This window comes from Coturnix japonica, chromosome 4 (genome assembly GCF_001577835.2).
Source record: "Coturnix japonica isolate 7356 chromosome 4, Coturnix japonica 2.1, whole genome shotgun sequence".
Lineage (NCBI taxonomy): Eukaryota > Metazoa > Chordata > Aves > Galliformes > Phasianidae > Coturnix > Coturnix japonica.
The window spans coordinates 33,635,977-33,654,360 of NC_029519.1; the positions used below are offsets into that span (position 1 = coordinate 33,635,977).

The following is an 18,384-nucleotide window of genomic DNA, read 5'->3' on the forward strand; positions in this document are numbered from 1 at the left end:
TGAGCTGAAAGGATGACGTACGCAAAATATCCCCTGTCACTGACAGTAAACACACAGACTGCCTGAAACTGCTGATGAAACATGACCTGCTCCCCATTTCGGTCTCCTCCCCCAACTTCTCATCTTGCCACCACCTCACCTGCCATTGACAGCCTGAGGCTCCAGCACTTCGACCAACACCCCCTGTAGAACTGAGAAGGGAAGTCACAGCTCTTTTTCAAGCTGTTTGCTCATAGGCTGAGGCACCACAGTTGACACATCAAATGTTGGTTTCCCCACCATCACATGTTCTGATTTTTTTGTTCACAGCTTTTCTTGCCATGACCTTTCAGAAATAAAGCCAGATATGTTCAGGCTACTGAATAATGAATGCCATGATCAATACACACAGATGTTCATGGAGATCAGCACACCAGCACAGGATCTTGACAGTTATTTTTCAGTTTGTCATAACTGTAATTATATCAAGGTTCCTATATGTAACTGCCTCCCCACCCAGCAAAATGCTACTCATCAAGTTTAAACACTGTGCAGTTTAAATAAAGTCATTGTGATCCCAGATTTCCAATGCAATCCCATGGTCTTCCTCAAACTCGTTCAACTGTTCCATTAGCTCAAGATTTTCTATTAATAGAAGAAAATACTTTCCACATTATGCTGACAAGAAAAAAAATTATTTCCTTTTAGTATTGAGTTAGTCATGGAATACAACACTTAAGTATTATGCACTTCAACGCTTCCTTCTTCATTTTGTTGTTTTTTTTTCCCCCCACAGATTCATGAACAGAACACGCATTTCCTTAGAACTGTCTGTTCCTCTGGCTGTCATGGCATCTCCCCACAACACCGGATAGCATTGTTACATACAATTTCTAGTGGATGCTAACGGTGGGGCCAGCAGGAGGAAGTAATGCAGGCATCACTGAAATGCTTTCTGAAACCTTGTACCAGTTTGCTATTTCCATTTGAGGCACCTAACAGTGGGAGGAACAGGTGCTGAGAATACTACTAACATGTTTTTATTGCGTCTCCCAGAGCTATTATTTGCCTAAGTGATTAGACACCTCCAGAATAACACAAGCTTCTCCCTGTTATTCCCTGCTAAACTGCAGCCTTTGATAAGGAGCTTTTTCTATCTGGCATTTCATAAGCCAGCACTGAATATCACTGCAGTAATGAAATCTGTGTCTAGCTACTCTTGAGGCTTGTATTCCATACTTCAGTTTACTGTATACGTAGAAAGACTGAGAAGGTTACTGCTTAAAGCCGTTAGAAACAATTAAAAAAACAAGTCAATGATGCTTATGCTTGAATTACCATTTACTAAATCCACCACATCTTAACCTTGCTCCTGCAAGAAAACAGCTGAGTACCAGTCTTCTGCATTGCCCCTGAGAAAGCCACCATTGGATTCTCCTATGTAGGTGACCAGGCAATTCCTTTGTAATATTTGTATCACTCATGGACAAAGACCATGGCAAAAGGGCTAAAAATTAAACTATTAATAACATAATCATCAGGTCACATTGATCTTATCCAACCAGTAGGTAAAGTGTGGGGTAATGGAAACAAAGTTAATCTACGCTGAGTCTTTTTCAAACAAACAATCCATCCTGCACCTCAGGTAGCCACTTCTACTTCATTACCAACCTGTTACACTCAAAGGAATCTCTTCCTTATCACCAAAGCTTTTACCAAGGAAAGTAAATGAGCAAGCACACTAAAAAGGTACGGATGCGAGATGTAAATACAAGTTGCCAAAACATCTGCTAAGTCGAGCTTGCATTGGTTGCACTGCATATACAACTGTATGCTGTTCATTTTCCTTTTTGTTGTTGTTTAAAGACTCCGCCAGTAACACAACTATCATTACTAAGCTGTGAGCCAAAATATTATTTCTATAGTAGAAAACAAGCTGGAACTCAAGTCTGCTTTTGATATTCATCTTACTGACCACAATAAATACTGCCATGTCCAGCCAAAGAAAAATAGCAGGGTGAAGGGGGATGGGGTGATTCAAAAAAGCGTTCTAAAGCATTCTACTCCACACCAGGACAGACACAGCAACTACAACACAACAATGGTTAGCTGTAAACAGCTCTCCCCTCACTCCCTCCCCCCAGTCCAAAAAAGCCACCCACAGCACAGCATGCAGGTCTGCAGCTGACAAAACTGTGGGTCATATCCAGACTCACAGACTCATCAAGACAAGCAACATTGCACAGGCATGCTAAGTAACCATGGCATACAGGAAATTAGTGCTGAATCTCACCTGCATAATCAGCCACAAGAGGAACAGCTAAGTGTTCAAACTGATCTAATTGAATCACTTAAAGAGAAAGCAGAACTTGAGCGAGATAAGTGTATGGGAAAAAAAAACAATTATTATTCTGGGCTACCAACTTATGTCTTCTCAGGAAGGAAGAAACATGTGAAATATGAATATATTGGTATTTCTAGTGTGCTCCTGCATGAGTCTTCCACAAAATCCCCAGTTATGGCAGAAGATTCCCATTCATCAGCAAGGACAGTTCAAGTACTAGCTTGGGACCAACCTTATCACCTCAGGACAAATCAGCATAATAAGAGAGAATTACTGTCTAGAGAAGAACTAAAGGCTAGACACTGTAATGGCTTCTATTTCAGAATATCCTGTGAACAAAGCACTAGATCAATCCAGACCTCTTGTATTGGTGTGTGCCTTACAAGGCAGGAGCCTTTAAAAGGGCTTGCAGAAACAAGCCTCTACTGAAATCAGTTGCTCTAGAGAGTGCTGTTGAGTGGTCATTTTTCAGCCAAAGCCATTGCATGCTTCTGCTCTTCATTACTCTCCTTACATAGGATAACAGCTTGCCCAAAGTTAGACCTGCGCACCCAGGCACCAAGGAGCCAACACAACCTTCAGAATTCACACCTATTCCACAGAGTGTACGGACATGATTTAGCAAAGGGTTGTTAGTTAAAGTAGTATTGTTAGGTCATGGTTGGATTCAATGATCTTTAAAGTCTTTTCCAACCTGAGTGATTGATTCTACAAGATGGCAAAGGGCACGAAGGGAGTTTCTTACAGGCTTGGGCTGAGCCAACTTGAACTGACAGTCACCATTTGAAGTTGTTGCCAGATTTTCAATTTCATCTTCAGTGCTCCCATTATCTACTACAGTGCACGATGGACAAAATATCTTCATGTTGGCAACTATGGTATTGCAAATGAAACAAAAGCTCTAATGCAAATTAGGAAGAGACCCATGCACATTAAACTGCTACCCTTATATCTCAGATCTGTTTTAATACACCAGCAGCAACTGGAGTAGCCTAAGAAAACAGCCTAAAGCATTCTACACTAATCACAGCTCATGTGAGCTCTTAAAATTGCTTTTATCAAGACAAGATACAAGCATGAGATTCTTCAGGACTCGTCATACAAGCTGTCATCCACAAGGGCATCTTTTACTTAACTAGAAGCAGAACTGATGCTGCATTACTAATAAATTCCACCCTAGATTACGTTGCTCCCTCAAAGCAACAATAATAACTGAAGTGAGTTCCTTCAGGATGCCTGGGCCATGCAACTTGAATTCGTGCCTCAGGCCAACATTAACTTTGAATTGCATGAAATACATTTCTATTTCCATATAAAGACAGTTGATCACAAATTACTTATGGGTAAGACTTTGGGATTTGTTTTTTTTTAATTAATGGAATTAAGTTTATTCAAAGGCCCAGAGTCATCAATCTATTTTTATTTCTTCCTGGTGTTTTGACTTTCAAGTCAGAAAACTTTTTCTGTTGGATGCCTTTAAGAATAACTAGAAGCTCTTTTAATAGCGTGCACACGCTCAAAAAACTTCAAAGAAGCCATCTGAAAACATCTTCATATCACAAGGAATGCAAACTGCTGTACTGGCACAACACACAAAGACTTTTGTATTTAAGTCCTCCAGAAATCAGCAGTTATGTTCTACAGCAGATGGACTATCCCTTCTTAAAACTGCCCAGGTGAATTCCCATCTTTCAGCATCCCATTCAAGACAAAGAACACTAAAGGACACAACCAGTGTTAATATTCAAGCCTGAAAAATCACATCTAGCCACTGAGAAAAACTGATTTCCTTCCCTTCAGAACAATGCACATTGTGAGCAGCCTTAATTTTTGAAGTAGACTTAGATATGCTGATCATAAGCATAGAAGTGCCTCATCTTTAGAGGCAAAGACAGCTTCCAAAACAACCAGCATTTCATCCTACATTCCTTGGTTATACTAAAGCACATGCTCAAGAAAGCCATACCATCTTCAACAATGAAACAGTTCAAACTGAGTAACTGACTGCCCTACTCTGAAACAGAACTATTCAGAGAAAGCTCTCTGCATCTCAAAGCTTTCCCATGTCTGTCAGTAAGATTTATGAAACTGGTTCAGATAAAATCAAGACCTATTCACTTGTTTTCTTATGAGACAGAAGCACAAGCACCACGTTCACACAAACCGAGCCCTTATTCCACAAGGAATCAATCAAGGCAGTCACCCCAAGGGCTCACGGTCAGAATTCACTGTACAATCTGAGCGTGTTCAGACACCAGAACAGCACATACTTTATGCACACATTTTGAGATATCCTCCAGCAAGAACTCGGGTTTTCACCACGCCTCAACATTTGAGCTTCTAACTGAAAACACTACAGAATATTGCTACAGATACATAAATAGACTTTCTGTATGTTTTGTTTTTAGCAACAAGTGACCAAACTACAAGCTGCGTAATGGTACTCTAACATTTGCTGAGTAATAAAACTCATTAAAATGGCATTATGCATTTTCATAATGATGTTAAAGATTAATCAAGATGTAGCTATTTGAGCAAATTCTGTGAACTCTAATTACAGCATTTCTCTTGCTAATGTCCTAATATTTACAAAATACAGGCCTCCATAAGCAACAACTTTCTTTGCATATTAAACAGTCCAATTTTTAATGAACTGCACTGCTTTAAGCATGTTGTAGGAAGGCTTGTAGTGCTAAACACTGATTACATTACAGGACAGAGAGACAATAAGAAATGCACACATGCTTCAAAAAGTTGTGGCTAAGGAAAAAAATGTTTTAGAGTTTGTCCTTAACACAACAAGGCAGAGCAGAGCGTGTCCTCTCTCCACCACATGCCCTCAACCCTCACCCTCAAAATCTCCTGTCTATGTCCCAACTTCACTTCGTTTGACTGGTCAGTGCCATGTGACTGGAAGAGAATCAAAGAGTCCAAAATCAAAGATGCTTAAGACAAAGTTTAAAATAAACTAAGCCCTATTTGAAAACAAAAACAAACAAAAAACAAAATTGAAGAATTGTAGAAGCATTTATCCTGCAGAGTGAAACCAAGTCAGACAGCTACTTATCTTCCTCTGATGATGTAGTGACTAAAATGCAGCATACATTGGAAAGCAAAAAGCTGACTATGATCTGTCAAATAATTTTTTTAAAGCAACTTTATGTACCAATGAAAAATTACACTTCTCATTCTAACAATGTTAAACTGTCAATAGAGATGAAAACTTCTTCAACTAGTTTAGCTTTGGCATTTGACATGCACACTGCCTTGCCCTGTGGCTGGTTAGCCAAGGTGCATCTCATTTATCTTTCTAACTTTTAGAAGTCAATGCAAGTTGCTTGGGCTTCTACTGCAGATGTTATTTTATCTTTACTTTACACTGACCAGTTCCACACTAAAGAGATATGACTAGTCATCATTACTATGTCTACTTGCACACATAAGGATAAATTAGTCATATTTTAGGAACTGCACAGCTGAAGCTAACAACCATGGTTACCACTGAAAGAGCTGTCCTCGGCTGAGGGTGCATTTCATTTAGTATCACAGCATGTGAAGCATTCAATTATTTGGTAAACACTGCTCAGATGATGAATTTTAGAAGAAACGCCTGCAAACGCAGGATACAGAAGCACACATCAGTAAGCTCTCTTCCTGTCCATGCCTAGATTTGCTATTAGAGCACATTAGAAGAACCAATGTTGTTAATGTACCTTGCTTCATAGCCAAATAGAGTGGCACAGCCCTTCCTCTCAACACTGAATTTCATCATGAAAGTTAACATTTCTGGAAAAACAGAAAAAAAAACAAAACTCAAACACAGCATCCTTATTTTCATAATACTAATCTGTAAGAGAACAGGTAGGAATTTTGCCAGTGTCCTAAAACACAGGAACTAAAAGTAACATGTAAACTCCTCAGCTACACGTGGCACTCTTAGACATTAATAGCTTCAATACACACCTGTAGTAAATTGGTTACTAGAAGTACAAACTGCTCTGAAGTTGTTGTTAATTTCTCTCAACACTGAAATAAAGGGAAAAAAAGGATGCATCTAAAAATCACAGAATCATAGAATTTCTAAGGTTGGAAAAGACCTTAAGATCATCAAGTCCAACACAAACTAACCATACTACCCTAATTTTTAACACCCCTCTTCTAAATCATGTCCCTGAGCACAGCATCCAAACGGTTTTTAAACACATCCAGGGATGGTGACTAAACCACCACCTTGGGGAGCCCATTCCAGTGCTTAACAGCCCTTTCTGTAAAGAAGTTTTCCCTGACGTCCAACCTAAACTTACCCAGGTGCAATTTGAGTCCATTTCCCCTCATCCTGTCACCAATGAGAAGAGACCAGCCCTGCTCTCATTGTTGAGACTTTCAGGTAATGAAAGACAGCAATAAGTTCTCCCCTCAGCCTCCTTTTCCCCAGACTAAACAGCCTGAGTTCCTTCAGTTGCCAAACCTTCAGCTTAAAGGCTTATTTTTATATTGAAATTACAATACACAAACTTAAACCAGAATAACTGGCAGAGGATCAGATGACAGAATCCTACAATACGACATTAAGCATGTTCTCAGCAGCGCTAAGACAGTAACACAGCATTCCAGCTTTTTAAATGTCCTTTTGAGGCAGCGGCAGCGATGGGAACAGTTTGCTTCAATACAGCCTGTGTTCAGCCTCAAACTGAGACATGGGCAGTGGTACTTGGCACCCTTATAAAGCATCTACAAACAGCAAGCGCCATTTCCCATTTACAAGGTTGATGTGGGGGAAGGACAGGAATCAGATGAGCAGTAATTACTGCAGAAATTTAGTAGAAATATCAACCAGGCATACAATGTATCACGGCCTCCATATGGAAGGCAATTAAAAACTAAGGCGCGCCCATTGTTTTCTCTTCACTAAGTTTTGTTCCTCAAACACGGAGAATCTGAACTGCTCCACTAGCCATTCACCCAGCACGTCAGCACACACCAGCATGAACCTGGGTGTGTGCACAAGTAAATATTTTGCTGCTGTTATGTACATTTCACGTAACTAACCGTGAGAAGTTAGTCAGCTCTCCTCAACAGTTTAAGATCCAAGAGGCTCAGCATGGAAAGAGAAAACACTAAAAATACAAAGTGAAAAAACCAGCTTACTTGAACCAGAATATAAACAGTAAAAGCAGATGACTTCTTAATAAAGGATTTCCATGGATGCAGGTGCTCTAGGAAAGAAATAATGAGGAGGTAACATGCCAAGACACTTGTAATAGCACTTCAGTAACACAAAAAAAAGCATTGCCTTTTGCCAAAGGCTTTAAGCTAAATTTTAAAAGACCGTAGAATCATAGGCTGGCCTGGTTTGAAAAGGACCTCAAAAATCATCTAGTTTCAACCACCAGACCAGGCTGCCCAGAGCCATATCCAGCCTAGCCTTGAATGCCTCCAGGGATGGGGCATCCACAACCCCCTTGGGCAACCTGTGCCAGTGTGTCATCACCCTCTGGGTGAAAAACTTCCTCCTAATGTCCAACCTAAATCTCCTCTGCCTCAGTTTAAAACCATCCCCCCCTTCTGTGTTCTAAACAGGTCTCTGCAGAGACTAGCTGGAGGCCAGACAGTCCTGTGCCCTGTTAAGGCTACGGAAGACTACAAATTCAAGTCTACACATTTCATTTACAAATTCTGGACTTATTACTGCTAAATCAAAATTAATTTTGAATGAACCCATTTTAAGTTCAGCCATTCTTAGCCAAGTGTCTGTAATTGCTCTGTAGGAGTTGTTCCGTTTCAATCTGTTACATGGATGCAGCTTCCATGCAACACTCAGCGCTGCACCCAAGAGTCTCAGCATCTTTTCTCAACGAGGAACAGGCTAACAACACTAGTACACTTTGCATCAATAACCACGGATGTGCAAACACCACACTGCTTAGTGTAAAGCTCACTGTGTTGCCTAGGATCACAGTAAGAGATTCAGCCTTAAGGAAATCCCAGTACACAGAGAAAAAAGGAGACAATGCTACAGGAGGGAGCAGCTAAAGGTTAACTCTAAAAGCAAGTGCTATTAAGACACTGGTTGTGTGCCAGCAAAACTCACCCTCTGGAAGTATCACAGGTTTGCTGATAGAAGCGAGCAAGTTTCTGTTCACCGAGTCTATGAAGAATTAGTGGGATGTCCTTGAAACAGACATTATGGCAAACTAACCTACATAATCCGAATGAAAGCAGATCTGCTTTTTACCCAGATGCCTGCAAGTGAACAGGATGCTCTTATCTGTACTTATACACGTGGGAAACAGTATTTTATGTGGACAATCATAGTTAAGTACTGAGTACATTTATTTTATTTTAACTGTAACATGCATCTAAATTTCATGAATTCAATTGAGTTTTCCAGAACTTCCTCCTTTTAGATTTAAACCCAGTGTTTTATTAAGAACCGCTGTATTTTCAATGATTAACTCACCAGTTCAGAACCTCTGACAAATGACTTAATTTCCTCATTCATAGAGTAGATTAAAAGTAGATATTTTTATGCCAGACTGCAGACTTATAATTGACATCACACATTTTGGAAGGGTCAAAGCACAGTAAGGCAGGAAGCTTAGCCTGGGTACCATTAGCATGCCCTGAAGGCGCAGCAATTCCCTTTTGTTAAAGGTACAGCATATGTTACCGAGAGGACAATGAGTTCTCCTAAACCTGATTTGGTCTTAGAAAGGGGTTTTGTCTATCAGAATTCAATAACTACACAGCAGACTTCCAAAACCACTTGTATTCATCGGAAGTACTTTACTCTCTGTATTACACATCCTCATGTAACAGCTATTCCGGGGAAAGAAGCAGCGAAACAAGCAGCCTGTCGCAGGAGTCACCTGAGTAATTAAGGTTTCAGAGCCTTACTCAAAAGTAGGGTTCAATACATTTAAGGGATGTCTCTTGAACAGGTGTAGACTACACAAAATAAAGCTACCTCTATTAGATAAACCTTTCCCGTTGGTAGGCCTTAAGACCTTCAGCATCTACTAAGACAGCAGTGTCTTGATGCCTGACAAGCTCAGTGTCCCACAGCATCTTCTGGGACAGTGGTGTCCATGGTACAAACCTTCCATCCTCCCACAGCAGACACATTTCTGGGCACAGTAGATCTAGTGTTGCATTAATCTTCCCAGCATCTGTTGAGACTACTGCAATACCATACCCATACTAAATAAAACCTAACAGCATCTGTATTGTCCACCCCCCACAAATAGTATCAAAGACCATTGTAGGTCAATAGCCCATCAAAATCAGAAAACAAATCCAAATTGTTACAAATAGTTGCATTCTCAAAGTTGTTTTCTATGAGGAAGCATTTATTTTAAAGCCTTCTTCAACATCTCATCCTTGCAAACAGAAGAACTACTTGTTTTTAAAGTCCGTCATTTGTTTCGATTTTATTTTTTTAACTAATCCTTCAAGATAAAAATCAGTACAATGTCAGTTTTTATACATCTATCGAATATACTAACACAGAGATGGCAAAATACTTCTGTCATTATTTCTCCTAGAGACAGGGAGAGGAGCTTTGTGGGTTTTTTCTTTAAATCGATATGGAAGAAGGAAGCCTTTTATAGCACTACATACATAACTCTATACTTCTCCTGTCTCCTTAGAAGAGCAAGTTTTAAATTCATATGGAAAGTAGCTCATGAAAACGGGATTGCTAGAGCCAGACCACTACTTTCCTATCTTACACCATTAAACACAAGGTGCTTTCACCATCCAGGAAATAGATGCCCATCAACATGCCAGCCATAGCTCACTCTTTAAAATACAGAGGTACATAAAGTTACTCTGGATTCACATTACCAGTCTGAGAGTAAAAGGAAAATAAATATATAAATAAATCAATTTCTGCCCGCCTCAAATTCTCATTTTTCTATTGATTTCTGTTTGAGTTCACTTCAAGGACGGTCCAATCTCATTAAGAAGCTCTATCTACAAACTACTGTCATCACCTCACAATTCTACTCAACTTGCTTCCTCCCTTTACTTTAACTTTCCCCAAATGATTCTTGGGACTAAACGTTACTCACACTATACGTGAACAAACTCTTCGGAAGGACTGAGACAAGCGTGTTCTTTGAAATCACATTTTGATTACACCTTTCCCTACTGAAAATCAATATAAGTCCGATGCCGAAAGAAAAAAAGATGTAGGTAATTGCATTGATCACTCCGATAAAACAAGTCCCCAATCAGCAAAGTTAAGCTTCATTAAAAAAGTAACTAAATAAAACTACCTACTCCAATAATAGACATAAACTGTGTTAAACACTAAATAATTCAGGCTTTCTGCAAACTAATTAATAAATACACCTTAGAATAAAGCCCAGCAACACTCCCATAAGCCCTCGGCTCTCAGAAAGAAGCATAAATTGAACTGTGTACAATAATCAGACATTCACCTGTGTAGTTACCAGCTGTTGGCTCATACAAAGCTTAACAGCTCAAGGAGAGAGATCTACCATTGAAAAGGCGTCCTTTACAAAAGAAAAAGCAAATAAACGGAAACAGTCTGAACAGAACAACAGCTCGTCCACATTGTATTCTAGGATTTGTTTACTTAAGCCCGGCCAGGAGATGAACTACTTTTCACACAGATTATGAGCCGAGACCAAGGCAGGAGCCACGCAGCGCGGGTGGAAAAGTACTTCTTGCCTGGGTGACATGGTAAAGTTTAGCTACACTTCATCAAGTTGAAGCCTGGCTTCGGTGGAGCCACATCGTGCAGCCTACAGCCGCGTATCTTCACACCGCTACGAACCGACACCAACCCCTGACCTCGCAGAGCTGGAATCAAGCATTCATTCCCAAGCCCTCAGTCCTATGGGGCGGGCACACGCTGCCCACCTCACGCACTCGGTTTGGGCGTTAAGCCGGGCGCGCCGCCCGCATACGTACCTCCACGATCAGCCCCGGCGTGTGCTCTCCCTGCAGCCAAGGGCCTCTTGGGCACAACACACCGACAGCGTCTCTCCGATGCGCCGCCAGCACCGTGTCGGAGCGGCTCTCCCCGCTGCGGCACAACGCGCCGCTCCACCTGTGCCGCTCCCAACTCACCGGAGCGGCGCTGCGGGCACTTCCCCCTCCGGAGGCGGCCGCGAACCTCGGGGCTCCGCCAGCGGCCGGACACTCCCACAGCGGGCAGCGGGAAAAGTTCGCCGCCCCTCCGCCTTCTCTTTCGGCTTCTCGGCCCCGGCGCCGAGGGCGTCAGGGAGGCGGCGCTCGGCCGCGGTCGGAGGCGGCTTCGAGGCAGCGCGCAGCGGCCGTTGCCGCGGCCGTTACCGTCGGCCTCATGCTCGCCGTTCGCCCCTGACATCACTGGGGCTCCCGCACGGCCGCCCCCGCCCGCCCCATCGCCGAGCGGTGACTCACCGCGACGCGGGCCGGAAAAACCGGCGCGGCTGCCGCCCGGCCCCCGCGCTAACGGTGCTGCCGGGGACGGCGCCGCCTCTGCGCGCGCGCGATCCCCCACCGCCCCGCCGGGAGGGGACGGGCGGGCCCGGCACAGCCGCAGGGAACGCGGAGCCCACCGAGGAAAGGATCGGCCCGAACTTCGGCTCCCGGCAACCGACCTGCTGAAGGCAGAGTGACGTGGGAAGCCCCCGTTTGGCCACGCTGGCGTTACAAGCAACCCCCCATCCCTCCAAAAAAAATAGCAAGGGAAAAAAAAAACATTCCGCATCATTCTGTTGGGAGCCTTCCAGCCCGGCAGGCATGTGATCAATAGGGGCGGGGAAAGCGGGCGGCTCGCCAACACCGAAACTGGCGTTGGCCGCAATACACCTGCCCCGCAGGCAGCGGTGACCCGGCGGGCACGGCCTGCACCGAGGCACGGCCACACCTGGCAGCGCCCGGAGCTGCTGCCCATTAAACCCTCAGGGAACGAGCGTGCTGCTTTATTACAGCCGGGCAGGGGAACGCCAGCTGGACACAGCTGCACTGGGATGCATAGGACAGCTGGATTTTAGGCATTCCCTTCTGCAGGCCAAATGTGAGTGGCATGTTATGAGAAAAGCAACATAAGCAGAGCGCTGCTGTTCCATTGCTAGACAGACACACGTACACCTGTGGCAGCAAACCAAAGAATCCTGTACATCACAGTGATCCTCCTTAACCACCTGCTCCACCACCCGCTTCCCTATTGCCCACTTCATGGGCAATGCATCCATTATCCGGACCTAAAGGAACACCAGAAGCTGCACAGGGACTGGGGGGCTGCTCCCAAGCCCTTACAAAGACACGTGCCAAAGCTTAACTGCATACTTAGTTGCATGCGTCTTTTAAGAGGCGGGTTTTAACTGAAGATGCTGTACAACGAGTAACTGAGTAGCAGAGTACAAGCTACAGTCATTGGGTAAGTTAGATGTGTTTTGTTTTCCTACAGGCAACGGCATCAAGCAAATTCTAGACAGAGGGTTCTTCCTGCCCTCCTCTGATCCTTCCTTATTAAATTCCAAAACACCCTTTAAAAACAAAGGTCAGAAGGAAAAAAAGGGAAAGGTTACTGGCCGTCATTCAGAATAAATATAGACATACATGAAATGCCGTCCTTGCCTTAGTTGAGAACATTATTCTTTGAAACACCGCACCTGAGAGCAGGAAAGGGAACACCACTAACCCTGTGAAAGGCACCCAGCCCATCCCTGGGGCTGAGCAGCTGAGTGCTGCACAGCTCAGCCATGAGGGGTGCACCCAGGAAGGGGAGCCTGGCATCAGCACCTACTGGATTGCAGGAGTGTTACTCTCAAGGCCTGCTGCTCTGCAAGGGACGTGTCTGTGAAGTCACAGAACTCAGCAGGGGACTTAGCAGCACACCCCTCATTACTATCAAATAATGATCAAGATTACCTTCAAAATGGTTATTTTCAGAATGGAAATAAGGAGGAAGAGAACAATCTTTCAGAACGATGGAACAGTTTTATGAGGGAAACCGTACTCATAAAAAAAGTTGCACGAGGAGATGGAGATACAGATCGCATCCCCTCCTGCCCCAACCCAAGTACAAGATGGAGAGAGGGGGAGAGATTTGAGAAGAAAAATCACTGTTCTATTTCATTTGGAACAAATCCAGCATCTTTTTCATTACTGTTTATTTATTTATCCTTCTCATGAGATCAGCAGGGGTATTATTGGAAACGGTCATTCTATAAAAGAGCACAGCCAGCCTGTGCATTAAAGTTCTATTTCTAAAGAGACACCCAGGCAGTTTTCAAAGGCAGCTACCACCAGAATCCTGCTCAGGGCCGTGGGATAGAGCTGGGCCTGCAGGAGGGAGATCAAAGGGCAGGGCAGGAGTAAGAGCCATATAGGAATTTCTGGTTCAAGCTAACCTTACAGTTTATAGAAAGAGTAAACACCAGCATGAAAAGAGAAAGCCTACTTGCATACCTAAGCTACAGCAGACATCTACGCACAAGACAGACATACTAAAGAGTTACACAGTTCTTCCCTAAGTTTCAGAACTAGTGAGTGGTATGAACGTATACATGTTCTAAGTTCACATGTACTTGTAGCCTTTATGACAGCTGCATTGAGGGCAGACTGAAACATACAGCTGTTCCACATGATTGTCCCATAATGTCCCCCCATAGGATCCCTTATAGGTCACGTTCATTTTTCTTCAAGTAGCGCATAAATGAGGGTAATTCTGCACACTGCTTCTACACAGGCCTGACACTGCATTCCAGATTCTCACAACAGCCTCCTACCTAGCAAGGTGTGAGCTGAGACTCGTGCCCTGAAACAGATGAGGCAACTCCATAGTTATTACTCCCAATCAATTATGAAATAAAGCCAAACACACATAAGAGATCAACTCACAAGGAGATTCTTCAACAGCACACGCTCAGAGCACTGAACAGCACTTCACAAGGTAAGTTTTCAAGCTTTGAGAAGTGCCACTTTTCAGAGAGGAGATGAGTTCTCAGTCTCTAGGGAGGTTTTGTTTAATCAGTTCATTAATTCCTTATTACCAAGGGCTTTAGAACACACAAGAGGAAAAACGCCACCACCAACAAAACATACCTTGCCTTAGAGGTTCACCATTAATAGTATCACTGATTTTTGACAGGCAACCAAAGAAGCAGATAAGCTACAAGGGCTGTAAGAGAAGTTTTCCCATTGCTGCTTCCCAAGAACAACAGCTCAGAAGTATACAACCCTGCCCTGCTATCACAGCCTGCACCCTAAGAAGTAACCAGCAGCTACACTTTCAGCCTCTCTAGTAGCAATCCTCCCCCAGCAAGCCGGTGGAAGCAGAACCCAAATGAAAGTACACTATCACCCATTGAAAAACAACAGGTTATTAAGGTAAACTCCACTAAGCGCACAAACTTTGAGAACTCCGATTAACTTCTGCGCAACTGAGCAAAGCCAACTTAACGTGCCCCAAAGCCCTAAGGCCTCTTAGGAAAGACCCCCCCCCCCCCCCCCCTGCCCGGCCCGGCTTTCAAAGGAGGCGGCAGGCNCACAAACTTTGAGAACTCCGATTAACTTCTGCGCCCCAAAGCAGAGCAAACAACACACCCCGAGCTCACCTGCGGCCTCATGCTACAGCCCAACTACCCCGCTGCCCGGCCCGGCTTTCAAAGGAGGCGGCAGGCGCCCGCCGAGCCGGCAGCGGGGCGGGGTGGGCCGGGGTGGGCAGGGTCGTGGAGGGCGGGGGGGGTGCTGTGCTCCGCCCGCAGGTGCTGGGCGGGTTCCGGGAGGGGTCGGGTTGGGGTTGGACCCTGCAAAGCGTCCCACGGGCGGTTGGTTGCGCTCAGTGCTTCGTGTGGTTTGTGTGCCTCAAAGATCAGCTGTGCTGGCTCTTGTCGTTACCATAATTAACGGAGCAGAAGTGCTGCGGTTTTACTAGGGTTTTCAGGAGTTTGTACGTTACTGACAACATCCCCGTGTAATTTTGGGGGTAAATTAAATGCTGAAGCTTTGCTTGAACTTACATTCCATACTAAAGCACGCAGGAAATTGAAACTCTGATTTAGGGTGACAGTGATCTTCTTGGAAGCAAAGCAAGAACTGGGAAAAGCAAACAACAAAACCTTTGTGTTTCCTTCTCCGCATTTCAGTTACAAAACCAGGAAAAGCTGTAGCACAAAGTCATGCTGCTTTATTTTTTTTTTCCTTTGGATACTCCCATATTTTTTGTTTGTTATTTTCCTCTTGTATTGGGTGGGAGTGCTGTTTGTTTGGCTTTGGGAATGCTTTTAGTGTTTGGACTATCTAAAGTGCTTTAGAAGCTGTGAAATAAGAGAAATGTTTAACGGTCTCCATATTAATGAAGCCAAAAATTGATTGTCTATCTAAAAATAAGTGAGTACCAAATCACTGCATAGGAGATTTAGGTTAGATGTGCAGAGGAACTTCTTTACTCAGAGGGCAGTGAGGTGCTGGCACAGCTGCCCAGAGCTGTGGGTGCCCCATCCCTGGAGGTGTCCAAGGTTGGATGGGCCCTGGGCAGCTTGAGCTGGTGGGGGGCATCCAGCCCATGGCACAGGGTAGGGCTGGATGGTCTGTAAGATACCCTTAATCCAAACCATTCTATGATTCAGAGCTCTTTCTGTACACAGTATCATTGGAATAAAGGCTTTGCTCGTATGAAACAAGTCTTTGGAAGAAGCAGTATGAGCACAGATACTTGACAAAAGGTATACAAGCAAAACTGTATCAGTGATAAACAGCTCTAGTTTGTCTTCTGTATTTGCAAGTCAGAAGATCAGGATGTTTCTAGGAAACTGTGTCAAGCAGAACCACAGGAAATATTCTCAATCTCTTTAGGAAAAGAGGTGACATTTAAGGAAACAACTACTATATCAGAAGATGCCAGGCAGCTGAAATGGCTTATTAATGCTCTTCAATAACATCATTAGAAATTCTGGATATGACATTAAATGCATGAAAACTAAAAGAAGATAGCATAGCTGTAACAATTGCCACTTAGTCAACAGTCAGTACAATTATCCCATTTTCTTTATACTCAGTCTTACTTACTTTATCATCTCACCAGACTTCAGAATGGTTTTCCTGTCTAACCTCTCCGACCCTGTCTTTACTGTGCACATCTCCTTTTATTTCTTCTAAGGATTTCAATTGATTTCTCCTAAGCTTAAGGATTTTTATTTATTTATCTATTTTTGCAGAAGCAGCAGGCCTCTCTGAAGCAGAATAGTTCTGCTAAAGATTTCACTGCTAGCAACTATCCTCTTAAACAAAAACTCTACAGTGTTTTCTTTCTTTCCACCTTGGTAATACAACACTAAAAGCAGTTAAATAAATTCAAACTAGCAGTAGCTGAACACAGAAGTTGCTAGATAGTCTCTTTTTGTTTCTCTGTATGTGCCTTTTCTATGAAGGAGAGTTTTATCTTATTAATCTGGGAAAGGAGGAAAAACTGAATGAGAAAGAAGTAAGACTTGAAGGCGAATGAGCAATCCAAAAGCACTAAGCTTTACCACACCTCACTGAGGCATCTATGTGGTGTAGTTTTTATCTCATTGTCTTACATTTTAGGATTCTATTAGTTTGAAGACTTTTTTTGATACAATTAATTTTAAACCTAAGCAGCTGACATAATTGCATGAAGGACAATTGGCCTACTTAAAAAATATGACTGCTTTTGTCACCTGAGTGTAAATTCAGAATGGAACATACAGTGAAAAATAGAATACTAGGTTAACCTCATGTCCAATCTGCTGCCCTAGCTCTGATAGCAGGCAATGCAAGAAGCTTCAGAAGTGGCAGAGTAAATTTGTACTACTTACTGATTCCAGTGGCTTGTCTATTACTCATAGTACTCGTTCGTTATTTTCTTTCTGACTAGCACAACTAGAGCTGCTTTTTAAAAAACTTTTAAATGAAAAGGACCAACAGCCAACAAATTAGGCTAAATCTAGTTACACATTGAATAAAAAAAAAATTGCTGCTCTTAGTGCAGGTTTCTTTTTGTGTAGTGTGATGCTCCTCAAACATGTAATGCCTTAACACAAGCCCAAACCTATTCCTCTGATAATTTAAAAATACTGAAAGATCTACAAATAATCTCAAATGAAATCTCTCCATTGTATTGGGCAGGGCTGGAGAATCAAATCTGAAAGCAAAGTGGTGGCTGAAGACATTTTGACAGATATCCTTCAAGAGAGTGAATAAGTCATGAAGCATGGAGATATGAACAAGTGAAAGACGGTTGACTCATGGATCAGCCTGAATTTCAAATATGACACACTTCTTTTGATATTCTGTGTATTAGCATGAACTTGTTGAAAAAAATGCATGAAAGCCTTTGTTCCACTGCATTTGAAATGTACCAGAAGTAATTCTGAGCTCCCTTACATAGCAGTAAAATGCCCTCATTCTACTTATGGAAACTCATGCCCAAGAAATTTGGCACAAAGACCCGAGTTGAGAAACAGCTGATAGATGGATGACGTTTTAGACTGAAAAAACACTTCCTGACGAGTCTCTATGCCAGTTTGTATGTATCATCACACAGATGTGACTAGATGGTTTATGATGGGTATGAAGCCAAAGTAAAGGGATCTGGGAAGTGTTATGTCCTGCCAAATGTACATTTGCTGTAGTTAAAATATGTTCTAATGTGTCTTTTCCTTTGATTAATATTTTTTAATTAATTTGGAGGAGAATGCAGAAAGGGTGACTCATAACACAAGGAGATGGGTTCTTCCTATCGTCTGGTGAGACAAAGATGAATAGTAAATTACCTCAAGAGTGGCAGATCATAGTAGAGGTGAGGAGGCTGACAGTATTCTATATCTCAATGGAAAACACCATGGCATAACCTTGATTTTGATACTGCAAATTTATATGTAGGCAGACCTTTGGGATTTTTTCATTGTTAAGAGGGAAGATTCTTCTTCTTTTATGAATTAATCACAAGGAGTTGCAAATGTTTCCAGGGCTGCACACACCAGGAAAGGCCGTAGAAGGTATGATGGCAATGGAAGAGCATTCTACAGGCTGAAGCTGATACGACTTTTGTATCTAGAATGAATACGATCAATACT

The 18,384-nt window shown here is 42.9% G+C and overlaps 1 protein-coding gene across 3 annotated transcripts in view; it reads right to left on the reverse strand.

The window, feature by feature from the left end:
* Nucleotides 1-14,993, reverse strand: part of SGMS2 (sphingomyelin synthase 2) — a 35,038-nt gene extending 20,045 nt beyond the window's left edge. Inside the window, exon 1 of one of the 3 annotated variants that reach the window (XM_015861357.2) lies at nt 14,902-14,993. The gene's annotated coding sequence lies outside the window, so the exon portion shown is untranslated. Of the gene's footprint in view, nt 1-11,263; nt 11,463-13,088; nt 13,111-14,901 lie in introns of those variants that run through there. The other 2 variants (XM_032444593.1, XM_015861356.2) reach the window with 2 other exon arrangements.
* Between the last annotated feature and the right edge of the window lie 3,391 nt (nt 14,994-18,384).